The following is a 24,749-nucleotide window of genomic DNA, read 5'->3' as shown; positions in this document are numbered from 1 at the left end:
ATTTCTATTATTGTATTTTTCAATTCTGAAGTTTCTCTTTGGTTCTTCTTTATATCATCTATTTCTTTGCTGAGATTTTTCATTTCTTTGCTGAGTCTAATTTTGTTTGTTTTATTTCAAGCCTGTTCTTAATTGCTCATTGAAGCCTTTGTAGGATGGCTGCTTTAAAACCTTTGTCACATGAGTCTAACATCTCTGTCATCTCAATCTTAGTATCTATTGATTGTCTTTTTTTGTTCAGTTTGTGATCTTCATGAGTTTTGGTATGACAAGCAATTTTTTATTTAAATCTAGAATTTAGGGGTATTATGGGACTTCAAATCTTATTAAAACTTTCTTTTTTAGCTAGCTTTCTCTGACACTGTACGGGCAAAAGTGTGGGAAGCTTCTGCCTCATTACTCCTGAGGCAGGGGTAGGAGTCCAGGTTTCCAACTCAGCTCTGTTAATACCTGATGAAAGCGGGGGAAGTTCCAGCTTTCCACTATGCCTGCGCTGATACCTCTCTGGCCTCCACTGACACCAAAGAGTAGGGAGTGGCCTTGTTACTGTGGGGTGGTGGTGAAAGCCTCTCCTGACATCACTCAGTGGGAAGGAAAGGGGTGCCTCATTACTGTAGATGGGGGGTGGGGGGTTGTAAGTTCAGCCTTTCCTTGTGGCCTTTCTGCACTGAGTCCATGAAGGAGATCTTGTTACTTCCTATTGGGGATAAAATTCTCGGCTTGCTATTATGCCCTCTCTCACTCCGCCCCGGCAGTGGGTTTGACATTTGACATTTTACATTCACAATTTACGTGACGGCCTCGTGAGAGTGGACACCTAGGCTCCCTCCCCACTCTGGCATTAGTTGGGGTGGAGCCACAGTTTTTTTTATGTGGTTTGGCCATAGTAGAGCAGTTTTCAACTACAAGTTTTCTGTTCTTGCCAAGCTGCCCCTTTTCTCGTTCTTTGGCTGGAGAGAACAGGCTTTCTTAGGGCTTTTTTTTTTTTTTTTTAAGCTTGTTGGCATTTCTGGGTCGTTGGCTTCTTTATGTCCAAGTCTCAGATAGATGAGGCAAACAGAAAGCCCAGGGAACTCACCATTGTGCTGTTCCTCGGGTCCCAATGTCCCTAGCTGGTCTGCCTTCTTTTCACCCCTCAGAGACTTCTTACGTTCATTTTCTATATAATGTTCAGGGTTTTGTGTTATAGTTAACGGGAAGAATGGGGAAAAGTGCCCCTACTCTATCTTCCTAGAGGTAGAAGTTTCTAGCAGGTCATTTTGAAAATCCTAGCTGGTCATTTTGAAAATTGGACAAACTCTACATTCTGGGTCAAACCAGAGAGCATTGTACCCATGAGATTCTTGAGGGTGACAGTGTGGATAATCGCGCCAGACGCCTGTTCTGAGTGATCTTCCAAAGCAACTCCGGGGCCTGGGACTCTCCTCCAGGCATTTATTCAGCTTGAAGTTTTTAATCAACTATGTAAAATGAGGCACAATGACCAAGTTCCAATCAGAGAAAGATATAAACAGTTGTCTTTGTTTTGTAAATCAGTAGATCCATGCCTCAAGCAGGAGTCTCCAAAATGTTGCTCATCAAGTTTATGTTTTTGTTATCCATCCCCAGAATCTACCCTCATCACTGTCTCTGACAGCCAGACTCACATCCTCCACTTGTGATGAGAAATTCATAACAAGTCTCAAATCTGACATTTTATTCCCCTGTCTATTCTCAATCTTTGTTAACGCAGGTAGTTGGAGAGTATCTACCAGATTTATCAGACATTCTGCAAGTAGAACCAATTTTTGCTTATCAATGATTCATTGGTAAGTGGTAAGAGAAGAAATTTTACCTTAAAGGCAGAATTTTAGATAGGTCTCAGCCAGTAATAGGTCACCAGTTGCATTAAAAGGTCTTGGGTCTAACCTTTCCATTTCAATCTCATGTATACCCAGACTCTGCATTAGAAAGAAAGAGAAAAAAACCATTTCCTGTCTGATACGGAATATTCCTTCAAAAGATGGGGACTTTGTCAGGATTAGATTCAGCTGCAAGTGACAGAAAAATCACAATACAGTGGTTTATACAAGATAATAATTTATTTCACTCTTATCTAAAAGCCTGGACGGGCAGCCAAAGCTGGTGTGGTGGCTGTGCCCGGAGCAGTGCCCATGCTCCTTTCTTCTTCTTGCTTTTCTATTCTCAACATGTGACTTTCATATTGTGGTTCAGAGAGAAGAAGGACACACCCTTTCCTTATGGTGAGACTTCCTAGAAATCACAACTACCCTTTCCCACTGGCCTGATCACTGGGTACAGTTAGTTGGGAGGAAAGCTAGGCAAGGTAGCGCTTATTCTGAGTGGCCAAGTGCCCACATAACCATTCATTCTATTACTGAGAAACAAAGGGAGAGTGACTATTGGGGGCAATTTCTGTCATTGAGACTGACAATGATAAAAATCTATAAAGCTAATTATGGGTGACCACCCCGACTCCTGATTTACCTTCACATGCTGTCATTCCCAAGCATTTGGGGATTTTTCCATGTAATGACTACATCTGTCCTTACGAGCAGAGTTCATAAGGACGCAGCCCTCCTGTTCTCCAGCGGCTCCAAATGAGTGTGTTCTGACTCACCAGCAGCTTAAAGTTCAGGCTCCAAGAGTGATTAATTCTGCTATGGAGCCTGTGGAATAATACAGAATAAATATTATGGCAAAGAGATCACAAGACCAAGCAAATAGCGTGCCCTTGGCAGGGGAAATATAAATGTTAAAAACAAATCACATCCAGTTTGCCAGAGAACCAGATCAAAACTGTAGGAAACTTTAATCTCTCTGAAGCTGGCAGAGATACTAGTGACCAATCTAACCTTCTCTTAAGTTTCCCCCAAAATATGGAGAGGTGAATACACAAATATGAAGAGATTTATTCTAAAGTCTGGCTCGACTGCAAGCATATAATGAGAAAATCCATTTCCAAAGCCAATGTTAAAGATTTATAATTTTAGGGTACCCACTTGCCATGGCACCCTGGGACTCAGAACTAAGTAACTGTGTCTGAAATTTACTAAAAGCATCTGTGGATACTACTCTACTTGAAAATAAAAATTTTACCTGTTTACAACCTCTCACTTCTCTAGAGCTCAGCAATCTGCAGCCTCTTGGGAACACAGGTTAGAAATTCAAGTCTCTGAGAACATAAAATAGATGGTATAAGACCTGATGTATTTTTTCCCCTAAGGAAGTCAAAACTATCCGTTGAGTCCTGACTCATAGCCCCTGTAGCCTTGCACTACATGCAATTCTAATAAGCATGTTACCTAGCTTCCAACTTCCAAGCATATTGGAGCTGTAGAAACAGGAAGAGGGCCGTGCAGACTGGCACGTGAACAACAACAGGAAGTGACGATTGCCAACCCGCCAACGAGAGAAGAGACAGAAATCTACAAAAGATAGACAGAAACTCCAATAAATCTGGTTTCCACAGTCATTTATGGGAGAGAAAAGAGCCATGTACCTTAGCAAGCACTGGTTAAAGTACCATGACTTCACTCAACAAACGTTTATGGAATACTCACTCTGTTAACCTTGCATCAGGACACGGAAATGACTTCTGGCCAATGGAATGTAGACCAAAGTGCTATGTGCTGCATTCAGATATCATCCTTAAAATTTCTTGTAAAATACTTCAAACTCTCTTTATCTTATACGTATCAAAATGCAAAGGATTCAGGGATGGAGTCTGAGGCCTAGAAGATGTTGGAGTCCCAGGTGGAAGTAACCTGTTCCTGAATGACCTCATGGTGCAGAACACCTCTGCTGACCCACACCAGACTGTGATGTCAGCTAGAAATAGTTTGTTGGATAAAGCTGCTGGGTTTTGGGGGTGGTTTGTTATAGTAACAAGAATCTATTATCCCAGCTAATACAGAAATTAGGACTGAAAATGCTGTCAAAAACAAAAAACTTATGGCATCATATGGTGAGCATCAAGAAACAGATGGCTAGAAATCCATGTAATACAGTGGCAAAAATTTGGTAAAATTGTCACCTGTGATATCTCGAAGGCAGACCACATGTCTGTTAAATTTGTAGGTCTGTGGGAAGAAATTAGGAAGTAACATATTTGTAGTGTGTGTTGGTTGTTATTGTCTGCATTTGAAAGAAAGAGGTGACTATAGAGAAAAGTTGTCCAATATGCAAGCAAAAGAGAATAGAGAAAGTCCAGAAATTCAGGGTGTCACACAGCTGGAAAACCCAACATTTTTAAGGCTCCAAACTGGAAGATATAAGAACAAATATGGCATTAAGCAACTAAGTCCCAAGAAAATTTCTCAGTTGAGCAAAGTGGCTCAGACTTGCATTAAAGATAAGATTGAGGGTGTGGCCTTCCAACACTGGTCTGACAGTTTGAAGGTAGCTACCATTAAGTTGTATGAGGCATGGAGAAAGAGGGTGGAGCTGGGAACAAAAAAGTAAGGCAGGTTTGAAAACTAAGTCCAGCAAGGAATTTTGGGTAAAGTTACTGGCACACGGAACTGTCTGGAAGTGAAGAGATGAGAGGCCTACAAGGTTTTTAATGCAAGAGCACAGACTAAAAACCTTTTGACTATTCAAGCTTTGAGCCCTTAATCTTACTTCCAAGGTGGGCATCCTCCCAAATGCACACTTTAGTTGTGGCCAAAGAAAATGATGCCCGATAAAAGCTGTGCCAGAGGGCAGACCCTGGAGCCACAGAACACAGTGGAAAGTTCCTCCCAGAGAGCAGAGTTAATCTTAATTAAGAGCATGAACGCCTAAAGGATTTCAAATTTCTATTGACCAGTGCCTGCTGTGTGGTTTCCGTTTTCTTTTCCAAATGTGAGTGATTAATGCAGCAATTATGTGTTCCACGATTATCTATCTGTATGTTCACAAGGTGGTGCTATAACTAGGTTGAGGCAAGTGAGATGCCAAAGGTACAAAATTTAAGGACGTGCTTCCTCTCAAGGAGCACAGGTGTGGACATTGCCCATGAGAGCCAGATCCAGACCTGGACGTGAGAACTGCACATCAATGCGTTATCTGAATACCCTGCTTTTTGAGCCAAACATAGTAACTGACTGAGACTTCGAGTTGTTCCTCTTTGCAGGGTGAAGGGGCAGTGTTCTATATGTGGAAGGAAGAAGAAAACAGACATTTGGTCACCAGAAGCATTGGTAGAGACCAGCAAGGCATTCCTCAGAACCTGTGCTCTCTCTTCCTTGGCACACCGGTAGGACACATTTTCTTATCCCTTTACATCCAGGTGGGGCCATGGGACTGTTCTGCCCAATTGTATGCAACTTTAGGTCTGATTCCTAAAACCTCTGGTGCAATTACCACCTGCCACCAGAGGCAAATAACACAGGCCCTAGAAGATGGCAGAACCACAAGGTAGGAAATGTAAAATCTACTTTGTCAACAGAATGCACATTTTTCTCAAGCTCACATGGAACATTCACCAAGATAGACCACATAAAACACACCTTAACAAATTTAAAAGAATAAATACCATGCAATGTATGTTCTCAGACCACAATGGAATTAAACTAAAACCCAATCACAGAAAGATAATTGGAAAAATCCCAAAATAAATGAAGATTAAACAACACACTTCTAAGTAATACATGAATTAAAGAAGAAATCTTAAGAGAATTTAAAAATTACTTGGACTAAATGAAAATAAAAACACAACTTATAAAAATTTGTGGGATGCTGTGAAAGCAGGCCTTTGAGAGAAGTGTATGGCATTGAAGGCATTTATTTAGAACAGAAGAAAGGTCTAAAATCAATAAATTTTCATCCTAGAAAACTGGAAAAAGAAGAGCAAATTAAATTTAAAGTAAATAAAAGAAAAGAAATAAGAATTAGAGGAGAAATCAATATGATTGGAAATAGGTGATCAATCAAGAAGATCAAATTCAAAAGCAGAATAGACAAAGAGATTAACATAACATAGTAGAGAGCCCAGAAATAGACCCCCCATAAAAATAGTCAACTGGTCTTTGACAAAGGAACGTAGGTAATACGATGGAGAAAAGTTAATCTCTTCAACAAATAGTACTGGAGCAACTGGAAATCCACATGCAAAAAAATTAATCTAGACACAGACCTTACACCCTTCATAAAAATTAACACAAAATATATTATGGATCTAAAGGTAAAATGCAAAACTATAAAATTTTTAGAAGATAACATAGGGAAAAGCTTAGATGATCTTGATATGGTGATGACATCACCATTCATGAAAGAAACGATAAGCTGGACTACATTAAAATTAAAATTTTCTGCTCTGCAAAAGATACTATTAAGAGAATGAAAAGCTAAGCCAAAGACTTGGAGAAAATATTTGCAAAAAATATATGTGATAAAGGGCTGTTATCTCAAGTCTCCAAAGAACTCTTAAAACTCAACAAGAAAACAATCTAATTAAACGATGAGCCAAAGACTTGAACAGTCACCTCACCAAAGAAAATACACAGATGACAAATAAGCATGTGAAAAGATGCTCCACATCATATGTCATCACGATCATATGTCGTCAAGAAAATGCAAATTAAAACACCATGAGATACCACTAAACCATCTAGTCGAATGGCCAAAATCCAGAACACTGACACCAAGTTCTGGAGAAGCTGTGGAGCAACAAGAACTCTCCTTCATTGCTGTTGGGAATACAAATTGTACAGCCACTTTGGAAAACCATTTGGTGGGTTTTTGTTTGGTTGGTTTTGTTTTTTAAAAATAAATCTAAACATGCTTTTATCATGCAACCCAGCACCCAGCAATCTCACTGCTTTGTATTTACCCAAGGGAGTTGAAAACATATACACACAAAAACCTACACATTGATGTTTATAGCAGTTTTATTCATAATTGCCAAAGCATTGCGACAATTAAGATGTTCTAAGTAGGTGAATGCATGAAGTGTGGTACATCCAGGCAATGGAACATTATTCAGCTCTAAAAAGAAATGAGCTATCAAGCCATGAAAAGACATGGAAGAACCTTAAATGCACATTAGTAAGTGAAAGAAGCCCATCTGGAAAGGCTACATACTGTGTGATTCCAACTACATGACATTCTGGAAAAATAAAAAACTATGGAGACAGTAAAAAAAAAAAATCAGTGGTTACCAGGGATATGGTTGGGGGAAAGATGAATAGGCAGAGCACAGAGGATGTTTAGGGCAGTGAAAATACTCTATATGATATTACAATGATGGATATACGTTATTATATTTTGCCCAACTCATAGACTGTTCAACATCAAGAGAAAATCCTAATGCAAACTATAGGCTTTATGATGTGTCAATGCAGGTTCATCCTTGGTAACAAATGTATTGCTCTGGTGAGTGATATTAATAATGGGACAGGCTGTGCATGTGTGTGGGAAGAGGCTACATAGGAAATTTCTGTACCTTTCAATTGTGTTTAAATCATAAACTACTCTTTTAAAAAATGAAGTCTTTAAAAAAACTACACACTTGTTGGCAGTGATACATTTGTGAAAGGTAACGTTGTTAAAAGGAGCGTCTAGATGGGCTGCTGGGGTTTAGACGGCTAAGGAAATTGGAGGACTGAGAAAAATAAAATCTTATCATTGTCACACATAGTAGTTTCTAAATTGTTATTTCAGTTGGGCAGGTCTATGCTAATGATACTGTGGCCATGAAAGAAATCTCATGCAGGCCATTGGTTTTCCTGTTACAAGCCATAGATAAATCTGCCTTTGCAGATCATGGACTGATGATGGCTATTGCTAAATCAACACTAAATGGTCTCTCCCATAACGAAAATAATACCCCAAAGCACATATACTATTATTGTTGGTACATGGGGAGGGAGTGGTGCCTTCATGTATGCAAGACTGTTTGGTATAATAAAGTTTTTTTAAAAACGAACAGTAGATGATTCAAGAAGTAATTTTTTCCTGAATTTGCCTCAATAATATCTAAGTGTGAAGTGTTTGGGTTTTGTATGTATAATAAACCTTACATATACATATTGGAAGTTTTTATCTCTGTCCATCACTTCTCATTAAAAATGCATCAGAAAACAAAAAGAGCTGGACATTTTACATGTCTTTTGATTTCATTAAAAAGTTATGCTTAATGCAACTCATCCCTTTAAATGAAAAAAGGTGAAAGAAACCTAAAATCATCGAAACAAAACCATTCTAAGTTCCCTAACCTCTTATGAAAATCCAAACCAAACGTTAAAATCCAGTTGCCAGGAGGGGAAACGTAAGGTTTAGTGTTGGGGAGAACAAATCTGTTTGGCTGCATATGTGTTTGACTTAAAGAGCAAATAAATTGATTTTGATTCATACATGGATTCTGAGAACTGGGGTGTGATTTCTAGTTATGTCTGTGGTTCAAAACATTTTTTGAATCATGGACCACTGAGAATCTAATGAGCGCAATAAACTTCATTGTCAGAAAAATGCACATAAACACATACATGAGGCTTGGCATGTAATTAATTTTATTGCCTTGGAAAATGTTTCTCCTTTTCTTAGAGAATTACAAAATAGTTATACTTTTCTAATTTGGTTTTTCAAGCAAAAACTAATGACCACTGCTGGAAAAAATTACTATAAATAAAAGTGCTCACTGAATAAGAAATAATTTAATTCTGCTCAAAAGTAATTTTAATGAAAAGATGTTGCTCCTTTGGTATATTTTGTTTATTTTGGTCTCCCCACCCCCCAATAGCACCCAATATTATTTCAAGGTTTCTGTCAGTCAGAAGTCTGGGAAAGTTGAGAACTCCGCATTTGTCATTTCAGGCTTGGGGTGTCTTTCAAGGCCCATTCAGATTATTGGCAGAATTCCAATGTAGAATTGCGGTCCCCATTTTCTTACTAGCTATATAGGCTGAGACCACTCTGAGATCCTGGATGCGGTCCTAAGTTCCTTACTAAGTAGGCTCCCGAGGCGGTTCCTAACATAGATGTTTGCTTACTTCCAGGCCAGCAGGACTGTGTCTCTCTGATTTCCTGAAGGGCTCAGTCCCTTTTAAGGACTCACCTAATAGGTCTGGCCCACCTGGATCAACAACTCCCTTTGGGTTAACCTAATCACAAGAGTGCCATCCCATCATCTTTACAGGTTTACCGGCAATCCAGGAGAGAAGGTTATACAAGCCGTGTACGACAGGGACTGAGATCCACAGGGGTCATCTTAGAACTTTGTCGGCCACAGCTACTTTCCCACAACTGCCTCCAGGCAGGCTTCTTTGGTTTAATAAGGAGTTGGGTGGTTTTTGAAAAAATAAGACAAACACGGTTATACATTTGATTTTAACTTTTGCTTTGATGGAAATGAGAGTCGAAACCCTGACTCGCTAGTCTGTGGTAGCGATCAGAATGGTGGCCAGTCAAGGTTAGGCGTGGATCTGAAACACCAGGATTCTCTACAGCTCATCAGGTTGCATTCGTGTTACTTCATTTCCTTTGTTCTCAAGTCAATGAAGTCATCTTTGGCAAGGTCGGCTTCCCTACCGCCGTCTGTGTCAAAAAGGAACGGATTACAGATTCACTTTCCACTTGAAGATTGTTTGAGCAGAAGTAACACTCAAAAGTATCCTAAGGGCTTTCGGGTCACTATGGTTTTCTGGCTGCAGAGAAATAGCGAAATCTTCTTCTTTGTCACTCTCAATTTCAGCTTGTAGAAGCATTTGCTTCAGTGATGAAAAGTCAAAGTTTCCTCCTTCCAAATGACTCTTTCAAATGGGTAGGCTTGACCAAAAGAATTTGTCACATTGTTCTGTTTGTTTTTTCAGCAGAACTAGACTGGCAATTCCAGGACCTCGAGCTGAAAGGTTTACCTCATTCAGTCTGACCAAAACTATCTGCCTAATACACCAGGCTGTGAGCAAACTTCTCCCAGTAAAACTGCCGGGAGAACGAGAATACCTTTTTTTTTTTCTTCTCAGAATCACACATAAACTTCTGTTTCAGGTTCAATAAGCACTTCTTGATCTGTCTTATTCTGTCTCATTGATAATATTCTACTACTCTTACTTGACAAAATCTCATGAAAAGGTGGTGATTCAAAGCCCTGGCTTGGAGGAAGATGAAGATATCCACAGCTCCGGCCAGGCCGTCCACAGGGCCTTCGGCACTGCTGCCCACAGGCCAGCGTGTAGAACTGCTTCCTTCTAAAAGGTGGGGTGACCAGGTGGGTGGCTGAGCTTCCAGGGGCGCCTCCTAGAAGCTGAGCTGGGAGTTTTCTTCCCATCTAAGTTTGCTTGGCAAAGACTTTTTACAGTTTTAAAAAAGTTAGTAGTACCTATATTTTCAAAAAGGAGCTCAGAAAATATGTTTATTTCCTGATAGCATTGGTCAGTAAACCCAGTAGATCACAGAGAAATGTTTGTAGTTTTGTTCTTTTCCACGACAAAGAGAAATGTTATCACTTTCAATTATTCGAAGATTTACTTCAAAATACAAGAAAGGACTAGAATACATTTCAGGGTGGGTGACATCAACTGGAATATTTCACCTCAGTTCCAAGTGCCCAATAGACCAATTTCAGGGAGTGCGCAGCTTGGCTAAGGTCTCTCCAGTCACACAAGGGTTCTTTGGCTTGGCCACAGGATGAGCAGTTTTGCAGGATGCTTGAAAATAAAGCTCTTGATTTGAGAAGCATCCCTTTGATAAGATTCTGGTATTTCCAAAACAGTGTTCTTCTCATGGATCTATACTGTTCGAGTTGTATTTTAGGACGTAGAAATGTTTGCTTTGGCAGAATCCTGCCTCATCCAGAGCACCAAGCCTTGGTATCAGGTTGCATTCAGTAATGAAAATAGACCAAAAAGCACAAAAATTTGGTCAGACTATTCTTCCTTTCCTTCAACATTTTCTAATTTAAGCTGTACCTAACAGAAGCAAAGGCAGATGTTTGTATTCAAAATGATAGAGTACATTTTATTTAATCTGCACCAACGGTAAACTATTTTGGAAATCTTAACATGGCAACAGTAACAATTGTATATTACTCAACTACATACTTACTTAACATGTGATAAAGACAATTTCAGGAGGCAGAAAGTCAAATTTGGAAATTTATACAGCAAACTGCTCTATTCACTAGTTATCTGTGTAATTTAAGAGTCAATTGCAAAAGCTTGGAGCTGATAATGAACTATGATATCCAGTTCTATAGGTTTAAAAAGAATCATCTAACTTCCAGAGCATTACACTGCATTTGTAAATGTTGTTTATATTGCCAATATTTTCACAGATGTATGATTAGTAGAAAACAAAGAATCAACAGTATTGAAAGAACTGTGATGTTCTTTTATTTCCCTCCACGCCTCACATAACTCATCCAGCAGATGAGCATGACATGAGCACATGGGGAAATGTCTTGGCTCTTCTTACCGAGGATAAGCTCGCGTCAGCAGCAATATCATAGGCGTATTCTTGTGTTTTATTCATATTGATTCTGATTTGCTGCAAATAATTTTATACCATGAAGAGTCTTGGCCATGTCTTCATCATCAATGAAACTCTCTTTAAGTGCAGTCTTTGATGATTTCTGTGATTATCATGCATAAATCAATAGTTGTTTTTTACTTTGCACTATCAATCTTCCTGTAAAATAGTATTGAATGAGCTGAGGAAAATGATCTTTTTATTACATGCTGCAACCATCCTGTCTTTATCATTCTGATGATTGTGAATTTGTATATTTATAGAAAGCAACTCACAAATGCTAAAATAAAAAATTGCTTTTAGATACCGATGAAATGAACTCCTAAAATTAAATGTTATTTTCCAAAAAAAAAGAAATATTTTCACCTAAGAATGTCAGTTATATTATACTCTATTCAACCTGTCTTAAATGAATGAAGGTCATCTATTATCAATGGTTCTACCACAAAAATCAATTTTCACTCTCAAGTTGTGATGTTTTCAAATAAATTTCAACTTTTTCATGCTTTCTGAAAATTTTCAATGATTGCTAGAAGTTTCAAAGCTATTTTCTATGAGAAATTTTTCATGACTGATTTTTTTTAAGTGGAAGAGACCAGTAAGCAAAAGTAACAGAATATTGCATTCTTTGGCAATATCATAGGCCAACCGTTGAAACGATTTTCTTAAAGCTTTAGAATTTACCTGTGATGTCTTGTAATCTTCAAGTAAATTTGTGTGGATACTGTTTATCATGTAATTTCATGAACTTCAAACTATATGCAGGATACCAAGTGGAAGGTGACTCATCCACTGGCCAATAGATGAATTCTGATTAATTATTGATGATGATAAAGCCTCCACTGTATGTTACCACCATTGACATCATTCCTCAACTTACAATGAAATATTAGCACATTTTGTAAAAGATAATAACAGACTTCTGTTTTGACAATGTTTTAGAATAAACACAGTTCCAAAACAAACAAAATTCTCCGAGATATATACGACTGACCACGATTGAAATCTCACACTTCTAAACAGCAACTACAAAATTTGTGTAGTAAGCCCTGCAATTGTTGGCAAGAACAAATAAGTCTACATGAGGAGACAAGCAAAACACCAACTGCAGAACAATGCCAGCACTCACCGTCATGTTAAGTGAGATACTCAGTAGTGTTCTGTCTTAGTCCATTTGGGCTGCTATAACAAAAACACAGCTGAATCGATAGTTTATAAATGACAGTAATTTACTTCTCAGTTCTGAAGCCTGGAAAGTCCAAGATCAAAGCACTGTTAGATTCAGTATCTGGTGAGAACGTACTTCCTGCTTCGTAGATGGCCAGCTTCTCCTTGTATCCTCACATGGCAAAGAGCAGAGATGGGGAGCAAGCTCTCTCCTGACTCTTTAAGGGAACTAACCCCATTCACGAGGTCTCCACCATCATGACCTCATCTAATCCTAATTACATCTCAAAGCCCCTGCCTCCCAATACCATCGCATCGGGAGGCAGAGTTTCAGCATGTGGATTCTGGGGAACACAGACATTCAGTCTGTACATGTCCTTAGTTTTTATTTTTCAACTATATAAAAAATTAGATATTTTTACATTTTCACAAGACAAACAGAACCATGACTTACATTTTATAATTTACATAGCTCATTTGAGAGGTATAATTATTGTTCCCTCTGAAATGTTGGGGATATCCATGCCCACTGCACCCTCTTCACTATTACCCCATCTTTGTCCTATCTTGACATTATATTTATACAGTTCTTCCAGAAACCAAATACAGTAAGTCTTCATTTCACATCAATAGGTTCTGTGACTTTAAGTGAAATGACACATAACAAAACTAATTTTACCATAAGCTAATTGATATAAGCAAAAGTTAAGTTCCTCCAGCATCTCATCTACACTATAATAAAATGACATTGAATAAAACCACATCAAATAAGGACCTGCTGCAACACCCACTTAGCCATGGCTAGCCTGGATTTTAGTGTGATTTTTTTTTTTGTATATATAAAAGCGTAAGTACTTTATTATTCCATAATTGAAAAAGGGAGGCTGGGGGGTTTTCCTTTGAGGTCTTTAATCAGTTAAGATTTTAAAGTGTTTTCAAAGTGCATTTGACAGTGATTTCAGAGAAGAAATGACAGAATTACAAAAAGAACTAGAAAGAAAGGAATCAAAGCTTAGTAGCAAAATACCCAATGTCCTTATTTGTCACAGATCTGCAATTAAGTGGCGGGGATATCACAGGTGTACAGAGAATGGTTTCACAAGCAATTGAAGAGCTCCTTGCAGAGTTAAGAACTTTCCAAGAAAAGCCTGAAACAGTATGAACCATTTCCCATGCAAATCAAGGGCTCCAAGAGCCAACAAAATTGATAATATGTTACAGCTTATAGAAAAACTGAGAAGAGATGACAATGTGACCAGCTTAAACAGCCCCTGGTGTCTGCTGATAACACTTCTTTCTAAAATGCCCCGCGCATGAGAACTGAGAGCACAGTGACGTCCGCAAGCACATGTGTCCCCACGTTCAGAGGAAGGGCTCCTCGCCAGGTGGTATTCCGTGCTTCATGAAGTCTAGGTGGCCCTTCAGCCCCAGGCACCCATTTCTTGCACAAAGGTTGTGCTGTGAGTCTAACCAGTAATCCATGTGCATAGCAACCGAAATGAAAAGCAAATATCTCCAATATCTCAACTCTGTATTCAGTGCCGGCATATTGGGGATTCATGTTGGAAAGTGAAAATGAATAAAAGAAACTTTCAAAAAAGATGAAAAATTAAAAAATAAGTAAATTGTAAAAGGAGCAAGGCATTCTGTGAAATATAATTAAAAGTCATCAAAACAAAATATGATTTTAAATAAATTTAAATGTTTATTGATAAGGTGTTTTTTTGTTTGTTGCTGTGGCATTTAGGAACATTACAAACATTCAAATTGTATGAACTTTCCCAAACAAAATTCAGAACTTTCTCTAATAAAATTCTCTACCTCAGAAGTGCATACTATGAAACCAGAATAGCGGTTATCCTTAACGGTCGCAGTGCTGGGAGGGGCAGGAGGGCGGGGCTGGGGTGTTGGGGAGGGGAGTCTGTTGCACTGGTTGCATGGCCGAGCCCCGGTGATGAGCTGGAGTCCACACAGACCAGCTTTGAGAGCCAATTTAATTTTCAGCAATTTGTGAGCCAGTCGTTAAACATAGCCATCATTAAAATTTTAATTATATAAACTTACAATTAAATAAATCATACTAAAAAGGGTACTTAAACTTCCTAATTATTTTACTACAATGATCCATGTTCTTGAGGTTATTTATGTGCATTATATCTATATGGTGGAAATCTGTAACATAATATAAATCTACATGTTACTGCACATCTCTTCTCAACTCTGCATTCAGTGCCGGCATATTGGTAGTTTCAAATGGGCCATGGTGGTCCATTTCATTTGCACCACAGAAATTGACAAATGCTAGAAATCAGGGCTGGAGTTTTGTTGATTTTCCAGATTGAGGAAGTAATGGAGGAAATGTTAATAATGCGGATTAATCTTAAAAGTATGTCACACCTGTAGCAGTGACATTGTAAACAACACAGAAAAAAATGAGAAAATATTCTTCCAGTATTTGAAAACTGTTATCCAATTCAGCAAAGAAATCGCTCACATGGTTGACAAATAAGTGAAGTTCAGACATACGTCTTCATTATTTCATTTTTGTCTTCTTCAGTGATGTGTAGAAAAATATCAACCAACATTCATGTTGGAGTTACACTCATTAGTCATTGCAACTTTAGATTGTCTACAGATACGAGAATTGATCAAAAATCAATTCTTTTCCATGATTTATTTCCATTCCTACGTTTCTGTTCTCTTTTTCTGTGATTCTAATTAATGAGATATTGACTTTATTACTCTCATATTTTCCACCTCTCTGTTTATTTTATTTTCTGAGAGATTTTTTTTCAACTTTGTCTTCCAAGGCTTCTAGTCAATTTTTAAAATTTGGTAATCATTTTAAATTTCCAAAATTTCTTTCTTGTTTTCCAAGCCTACATTTTTTATAAGCATCCTTTTTTTTTCTTATTCTAAAGGTGCAATTTTTATTTCTCTATCATTTCCAAATATACAAAAGGATTTCTTCGAGTTACCCACTGTTCTTTGAATTATTTGTCTCTTGTAGGATCTATTTCTCTGTTTAATTTGGTCCTTTTCCTTGCTGCAGCCTTTTCTTGGGTGTCTAGTGATCTTTGGTTGCTCACATATATTTTAAAAAGAGGTAATTGAAAAGTTCATTCATTGAGAGCTTGGCTGTGCGGATGGGCTTGTTGAATGGCAGGCTTTGTTTTCAGGTGAGCAATTAGGGATCAGCCAATTTGCCTGCGGATTCCAAAATGCCAAAATGCAAAGGTCCTGTGCTGTTGTCTAGTTATTTTCTGGCAGGCTGGTCAATTTCCTTGGAGAAGTATCTTTCATTTATTTTAACCTTGGGGATAAACACTAGACAGCCTGATACTCTGTGACCAAGGGTGAGATATGCAGACTCCTATTTTCTGCCCACTTCTTTTCTACCCTCTGTTAGACCTGCCATGTTTGAGTCTTTGAGTCCTGAATGTCTCCAAGTTTCTACAGGCAGGTCGACCCCCTCCTTAGTTGCAGGCTACCTCCCTATAAGCCAAGAAACAGCTTCCTATACTTTGCTTCATCGATTATCACTTCATGTTCTGCTTTCTGTCTCCAGAAGTGTGTGGAAATTCTTATCAGTTCACCATCTTGAAACAGAAGGTTCAACTCTTTTTTGATGCTATTTGAGACTTAGGCTTCAGACACAGGGTATTTCCTTCTGGAGGGCGTAAGAAGATTTATGGGTATGGGGGTATTGTTGTCATTACCCCCTTCCTCTAGGCAACCATTTTACTGTGGGTGATGCATATCCTTCTATTTGTATGCTTCCCTCTGAAATAGGTATCATTATCCTTTGTGATCTTATTTTTGGTCTACACAAATAATGTTATGCTAAAGATCTCATTCTCTTTTTTACTTTTTCAGTCAGTCCAAGCTTATTAATTACATTTGCAGAAATTCTCATATCGCTATTATTTTTATCTGCTTGATCTATCAGTTAAAATCTCCAACTACAATTGTTGATTTATCTATTTCTGTCAATTGTTGTTTAATACGTATTTGAGAGTGTTTTGTTAAGTGAATATGCGTGCATAGTTATATTATCTTGTGTTTATTAGCAAATACTATTCCTTACCCACTTTTATGATAATTTTACTTGAATTTTATTATGTCAGATATTAAGATTTCTACCTCGACTTTCTTTTAATTTTTCTTTTGCCTTTTATATCTTTTCTTATTCTTCTATTTTTAACTTCCCTGTGTCTTTCTGTTTTAAATGTTTATTTTATACATGACATCCTTCTTTTAATCCAACATGGACACGAAGATGTTGTTTTTTATTAGTAACTGTGATGGTTAATTTTATGTGTCAATTTGACTAGGCCACAGGGCACCCAGGTACTTGATCAAACATTATTCTGGGTGTGTCTGTGAGGATTCTTTTAGATAAGATTAACTTTTGACTCAGTAGACTCAGTAAAGCAGATTGCCCTCTGTGAGTGGGCCCCATCCAATCAGGTGAAGGTCCAGATAGAACAAAAAGGCTGACTCTCCAACAAGTGAGAAGGACTTTGCTTCTGCCTGACTGTCTTGTGCTGTGACATTGGTTTTTTTCCTGCCTTTGGACCTGATCTGAAACTATGGTTCTTTCTGGGTCTCCTACCCACTAGAGTGTGGACTAGAACTATGTCACGGGCTCTCTTGGGTCTCCAGGTTGCTGACTAAAGATCTGTGAACTTGTCGGCCTCCATAATCACATGAGCCAATTTCTATTTGTTCTGTTTCTTTGGAGGACTCTGACTAATATAGTAACATTTATGTTTATTTTAATTAATATTATATTAGGATTTATTTCTTATTTGACATTTCTACTTTTATGTTTTATTTTTTCTTCTTTCCTGTTTTCCTTTGGGTAGAACAAATTTTCTTCTCATGAAGAAAGCAAGCATATCCTAGAGAATGCCTCTCTCGTCAATGTTTTATCACTAAATTGCTTCTAAATTTTTAATATCCAAATATCATAGGACATAAGTATATAATAATGAGACTCTTTTGGCTAATATTTACATAGAAAAAAATTATATTTACATTCCCCAAACTCAGTACAATATTTTTAACAATACAATGTGAGGGAAGTCTCAAGTTACATTCTCAATAAAATTGGTAAAGTGTCTAAATTATGTGTAGACATTTTGAAAATTGCACTAAATGCCAACTAAGAGGATACGTGTTTCAGAGGTTTCAGAAACAGACGAGAGGAAACAAAATTTCAAAACTGTAAAGCATATGGCTTAGTGGGACAATTTAGCAGAGAGAAAAAAGCTGAAACCTAGGTAATTTCAGGCAGAAAACACAACATAAACTAGCAGAACCCAAGAAATTGGCAACATCAGGTCATTCTGAACATAGGGGTCAAGTACAGCTGAAAACAATGGCAGAAAAAATGTAAAAGTCTATGCTGTGAACCACGGGCCATTCCCAAGCTTGGCTCGCATAACACTGAAAGTTGGGCTTATTCCTATCACCAGCACCACCTCAGACAGTTCTCGAGGATTACCCTCCAGAGAAAGTAATCATCCACAAAGAAATTTCAGACACTTTAATCTGAGAGGATTTTAATGCCCAAAAGAGTCGGGGACCCCGTTCAATTACTCTTCATAAAATGCCATCCGAGCAATCCCCAACTACTCAGAGCTTCCAATCAGCACCTATCAAAAATGATCACACAGTTTTCCTCCTTTCATGTGTTACAGTAGGACTCTCTTAACCAACTTGTATTTAACAGATCAATATTCACCTGCTTCTCGGAAAAACACGCTGACAAATGTTTATGGTACAGTTGACCTTTGAATAATGTGGGAGTTTGGGCGCATATAACTTTTGACTCCCTAAAATCTATGGTCGTTCCTCAATATCCACTGGGGATTGGGTCCAGGACCCCCTGCAGATACCCAAATCTGTGGATGCTCAAGTCTCCTATATAAAATGGTGAGTAGATCAATGTATACAGTCGGCCTTCTGCAACTGCACATCGAAAATATGGACTGTTTTCACATAAGTGAACCCGTGTAGTTCAAACCTGTGTCGTTCAGGATCAACTGTATATTGCACACTCACGGCTAGTAGTCTACTCTCCAGTATAATCACATACTTCTGTTCCCACAGATTAAGTTGTTCCGTTGTTGTTTGTCCTTAAATTGCTTTTTGCCACTTGCATTTGTTATTTTAAATATTTAATTTAATCAAATGTTTTACAATTTGGCAAAATATGAGTATGAAGTAAAAGAGCTGTTAATACTATTTTAAATAGAGAGACTTCTAAAAATTATTCAAACACTAACCTAAGTACTGTCTTATAGGGACTTTGCAGATGGAATTAAGATTATTAATCATCGTACCTTAAAATAGGGAGATTATCCTGGATTTTTTGGATAGGTCCGAAGTAATCACACGAGCCCCTAGAAACAGAAGAGAAAGGCACAAGCGACGAGGCATAAGGGGAGATCAGAAAGAAGAGCAGTGCAAGAAGAACTCCTGCCGCCATTGCTGGCTGTGAAGATTGAGAGAAGATGCCAAGAGCCAGGGAGAATGGGCAGCCTCTGGGAGATGCGAATGACCATGGCCAGCAGCCCTCCGGGAAACAGACCTCACTCAGTCCTACAACCCCACAGAACTAAAAAGTCTGTCAAGAACCCCAATGATTCTGGAAGTGATTCTCCCCCAAAGACTCCAGTAAGGAATGAAGTTCAGCCAACGCCTCTATTATAGCCTTGTGCGACCCTCAGCAGAGCCCACTCAACTTCTGACCTACAGACCTGAGATTGTAAATGTGTATTGTTTTAAGCAGCTATGGTTTTGGTAATTCGTTACATCAGCAATAGGAAACTAATACAACAGCAAAGCCTAAGTTTATTACTTTGAAAAGATTTGATATTGTGAGTTGCCGAAAAAAGCTGCTTTTGCATTTGACACGAACTCAACAATTGTAAAAGACTGGAAAGCCGATTATGAAAATCTTGCAGAAGAATACATTCCATTTGCTTCACAATGCCCTTAAGTTTTTATTCTACTTTAATAGTACCCAAACTGGAAATTGAGGGCAATACATTATGGGTATGGCTTATGCAGGAAAGACAACCCAGAATTCCATTGATCCATATTAAAAGAAAATAACTTAGCCCTAAATCTAGACTGTTGTTTATATGTTTTAAGTTAAAATAAAATGTATAAAGTATCTATGTGTCATTTAAAAAATATTCCATGCTCTAAGCAAGATTTTTGTTTATCAGACAAACCATCATTCCTGATCGCCTCTGATAAGAGAACTCCTGTAAAGTGGTGAATCACCAGCTGCTTTCTGAAAATCTACACTTCTGTCATTTCTGGCATAGTAGGTTTGTGCAATGCTGTCCTTCACTAGGAGCTCTCTGGAGAATGGTGCCTGTTGTCTTGAGGTGGGGGCTGACCTTTGTTTCTCCCTCTGCCGCTGCCCATGTTGTAAATGTGAGGTTTCTCGTTGCATGCCTTGAATTTTCATAGGAATCTTCAGTTTCCAAGTTGAGAAAGACCTGCAGTCACCTCCCCACTGCACAGAAGTCCTTGAACTGCTGAGATGATACATTCCTGGCTTCAGCATTTTAGGTTTTTACTGTCTCGGGGGCTGCAAACCGAAATGCTTTAGGGGTGAGGCGGGTAACCTGAATGAGAAAGGGAGTAAAGAAAGCTGGCAGAAGAAACAAGGAGTGGTGAGTCCAGGGACAAACCGGAGTGCCTGCCGAAAAAAGAATAGAGTGACAGCTGATACTAATTTCATTCCCACTACCAGCTACATTTTAGATCTCTTCTATTTCCATTTCTTGGTGGCCATGTCACCTAACAAAAATGTACAAAACTTTTTGAATAACTAAAACATATATTAATTGCAAGTGGTTCTCTAAAGTTGTATTTTGTAATAAAGCAAACATTTTAGTGAGTAACCGATACACTCTTCCATCATTGTATTTTACCGCCATACAATAAGAAGGATCCAGAAGGTCTGGGAGGGCCAATGTATTTTTTGTGGGGAGAAAGTTGAAAAAAGATAAGGGGAAAATGAAGAAGATAGAAATGGAAAAATATGAAAGAGCAAAATAAGAATTTGGAGAGGCAGTAGAAAAAGGACCGAAAATTTTAATCACTACCTCAGAAAATATAGTTTTCTGGATTGTAGGTATACTGCCTACTCAAAAGTAAGTTCAAATTACATTCAATGACTTTTTAAATACTGTTTTATACCCTGCAGAGGGTCATGAAAATCTTCATGTGCTTTTGAGGAATTCTTCTTGAGAGATTCTTCTCTAATCATTGGTGAGAAATTAATTTTAAATCACTCCTGAATCCTTTTGAGAGAGAGAGAAAAAAAAAGCTGTGTATACTTTTTCCCACAGCTGAGTTTCTTTAGAGCATTAGTGTGGACTTTTTCGGCACAGCAAAAAAACTAGTGTATTTTGACTATTTAAAGCGTTAAAAGTTTTAGGGCAAGGTTTTGTTTTGTTCTACAAAGTCTGCCAAACTCTGGCTAAAACAAAGCAAATAGGCCAGCAGTATAAAAACAGACACCAATTTATGTATTGTTTTATGAAACTCATTGCAAGGAGATAATTGTATGAAAAAATTACAGTAATAGTGGTGATAAAAAATTAAAAACTAACCAACAACTAACTTTCTGAAACACGTCAGAACCGAAAGCCCAGAAAGAACTCTGCTTCGTGGTTCAAGCAGACGATAATAAAAAGATATAAAAGTTAATTCCCTTATTACATTACATTTTGGAGAGTTATTGAAGTGGCTAAAGATTAAGGATATCGAAACAATTATAATTTCAGAGGCTGTTTTGTGATGTTATGTAGTTTGCAGCAGGATGTGATTAGGAGGTAATTTTTCACTAATAGGAAACAGAAGGAGGAATAGTGAGAAAGCAAATTTAGAATAACTGCAAATGGACAGCTTGCATAATTTCTGGATTAATTATTAATATTGAAGGTAAAAGTATTTGATAGTGTAACTTAGGTAACTAGTTGAAAATTAAATGTTACCCATCATAGGGGATTTTAGTTTTTGATATTTTGTGATTTCCATGCACTTTATTAAGACTGTTTTACCATAAATATTGAGTTATTAAGGAATTATTTTAGGCTGTCAGCCAGGATAGGAAGTAAAAGATTTAGAGCAGTCTTCAAGTCAAATGCCTCTAGGGGCCAGGCAGAGGACATAGTAAATGAGGGTGGCCTGGTGTGACAACAAGGACAATAGTGGAGACAGGGACCGACTGACTGAGTACGCATTCCATCTGAAGGGGCAGCTGTTGACGTATGGGAATGTGGGTGATGAGATCTTCAAATTTTAAGTGACTGTAGATATTTGCATTTTATGTGACATCTCTTGCTATTTAATTCAGCAAATAATTCAATTAAAAAAACCCTATGAGTCAAATAAAACTCATACAGTGTCAGGATTCAGCTTGTATCAGTATTGATCGAGCATCTATTAAGTGCCAGTTAATATACATAAAATAAGTTTAAATCACAAGTAATTCAGTGCAGTAGATACAATCATCTCCATAACACGATGAGGAAATCAAGGCTTACAGAGGTTAGGATATTATTGATGATCAACTTCCATGGGTAACAAAATGTCTAATAAGAAAAATAAACAAATCAAATGATAAATGACCACAAATGACCTAGCATGTTTTAACAATAATAGAGGGAAAACCCAAGGATGAAACTGATCTACTTAACAAAATGCATACTTATAGAAGAATACCTGACTAAGGTAATGTTTTTATTGAGCTTTCCTTGGACAGTTTGAACATGGGAACGGCTCTGCATTTTTTGACTTGATTTCTACTTCAAAATGCTTGGGTTTTATTGTTTTCTCTGAGTTGTGACCCTATTTTTCCGCATTTCTGCTCTTGGTGGAATGAAAGAGAAGGATCTCCAGAAATAATGTAAAGTTATGGCAGGAATCTCCTCTTTCGGCGCGTTTGAATACAAAATGCCAGTGGGAAAGGCTTTCAGGACCTACGGCTGAAATGATGTAACACTTGAAATACAGTAGACATGCTCTAGCCATATTTGCAGTAAAAAGTTGAATTCTTTGTATTTTATGAATTTTAAACATATATTATGTTTAAATCCGAAATAAATGCTACTTTTTGAAGTTTGACAGAAAACAGTGTATATAGCACATAATATTCAAGCAGTAAGGTTGTAAACAGCTTGAAGAAACATCTTTCCTAGACAACCTTGCCATTAAATGTGCATTCACCCCACTCTTAACCCCTGAACTCCAACATTTGCGTCTCTATTCATGCTTCTCCGCTTTCCTGGATTTCCACTGACCTTGGCCTCGCTGAAGACTCACTCAGATGCATCGTCATCCAAGAACAAGTTTCTTCCCTCCTCGGGCCTGGACTTCCCCGGAGACCGGGCAGTGTGGATGTGAAGTTCCTTCGAGACCTGCCCTGGTAGAATTGCCTTTCTCCTCACCTGCACTGCCATCCATTTTCTTCTCTTCTGGCTCAGAAGTCATCTGTTCAGTTTCTACTATTTTCCTGGTTCTCCTTAAATTTTGGATTAAGCATGTATAATTGGATAAAGTTTAAGTTAATCAGTATTGCCACGTCTTCATGCCTCTCTCAAACGAGACGAGGACCGGGGAGTGACTTTACTACGACCTTGCCGCCCCCAGCTTACATACTGTCCGATGGTTTAGTCTCACTTTTTTATCCTCCTCAAGTAGTTGTTATTATTGTTCTCGTTTTGTATGTATTTTATATTCGAGTTTTCCCACATGTTTACTGATTTCTTTGTTCCTCACTGCTTTTTTGGGTACTACGCCCTCCTTCTGAGTTCAATGTCCTTCTAAACATACATTCTTAGTTGTCCCTTCAGTAAGCTCTCTTGGTGAGGAGCTTTCTCCTGGGCCTGAAATGTCTATATTTCACTGTTTCTCTACCATGAGAGATAAACAATGTTGGCGGTGATTTCCTCTCAGCACTTTAAACATACCGTTCCATTAGTTTCTATTTTCTATTGCTTTTGCTGTCAGTCCAAGTGTTGTTCTTTTGTAGGTAAACTGTTCTCTCTCTCACTGTCTTTGGTGTTTTGGAATTTCCTACATGCCAAGGTGTGGATTTAATTTTATTTATTCTGCTTGGGATTTGCTGTGAATATGGAATCTTCTATTGTAATCTCGCCTTCACCAGCCTTTTACTAGGAGAACCCCTGTGCAACCTGCATTAAAGGTGTGTTTTTTACAGATGTGTGTGTGGGAGTGAGTGAGTGTGCGTGTGTGTATTTGCTTCTGCTAGAGTCCTAGGTGTATCATTGGTCTAGAACAATGTCTTATTAATGTCTTAGCTTGAAGATTTGCAGATCACAGTAGAACTCACTGGAGCCCCAAACTCATGGGAGGGTAAGCCATGATGAGAAATCATCAGCTCTGAGTCTTTTTTACCCCTAACCAGAGCCTGGGCTGAAACAGACATGCTTCCTTGTCATCTCTCCAGCCTGGTGGTGGATATTTTCTAGGTCTTACCTTTCCCAAGGATATAACGCTTCAAGGGTTGTAGCTATATGCAGGGCTCTCCGTTCCAACTTTCTGCCTCCTCTACTGTCCCCTTGTGGCCATGAAATCCCAAGTGCCCTGATTAGCTAGATGGGGCAAACATCCCCACCCAAGCTGCCGCGGCAGCGACCTTGGCCCTTCTTTCTTTCAGTTTCATCTTTCATTTTGGCCTTTGCACGTCTCTTGCTTTTTTAGGGCTCAGCTACACATTTAAAAGGATGTTTTTTGTGTTCCATCCCATATTTCAAGGCGTTTGTGTAGGGAAGGTTTTTATATTCTCTGATTCCCCCCTCCCCATCCCTGAGTAGTTCTGGAAATGGAAGCCCATGTAGTTCCTCTACTCTCTTCCTTCTGTTTTCTCTTCCTTCATTGTATCTTTCAGACCTAAGACTCCTCCACCGAGAATACGAACAGCAGTTCCAAACTTGGATTGTCATCCTTCTTAAACAATAAATCCCATTGTAAATCTCCTGGATTAAATATTTTATTTCGGCTACGGATAATTATAGAACCAGCACAAGAAGCCACCTCAGGGGGCAGATTCTAGGGACAAGACCCCAAGTCTTCTCCTT

General features: G+C 38.3%; 1 pseudogene; it reads right to left on the bottom strand.

Moving 5' to 3' along the window:
• LOC105300884 overlaps positions 1–12,583 on the bottom strand; it is a 29,757-nt pseudogene extending 17,174 nt beyond the window's left edge.
• Between the last annotated feature and the right edge of the window lie 12,166 nt (positions 12,584–24,749).

This window comes from Pteropus vampyrus, unplaced genomic scaffold (assembly GCF_000151845.1).
Source record: "Pteropus vampyrus isolate Shadow unplaced genomic scaffold, Pvam_2.0 Scaffold222, whole genome shotgun sequence".
In the NCBI taxonomy this organism is placed as follows: Eukaryota; Metazoa; Chordata; class Mammalia; order Chiroptera; family Pteropodidae; genus Pteropus; species Pteropus vampyrus.
The sequence above is the reverse complement of the archived record's forward strand: the minus strand, read 5'-3'. Positions and strand labels throughout refer to the sequence as shown.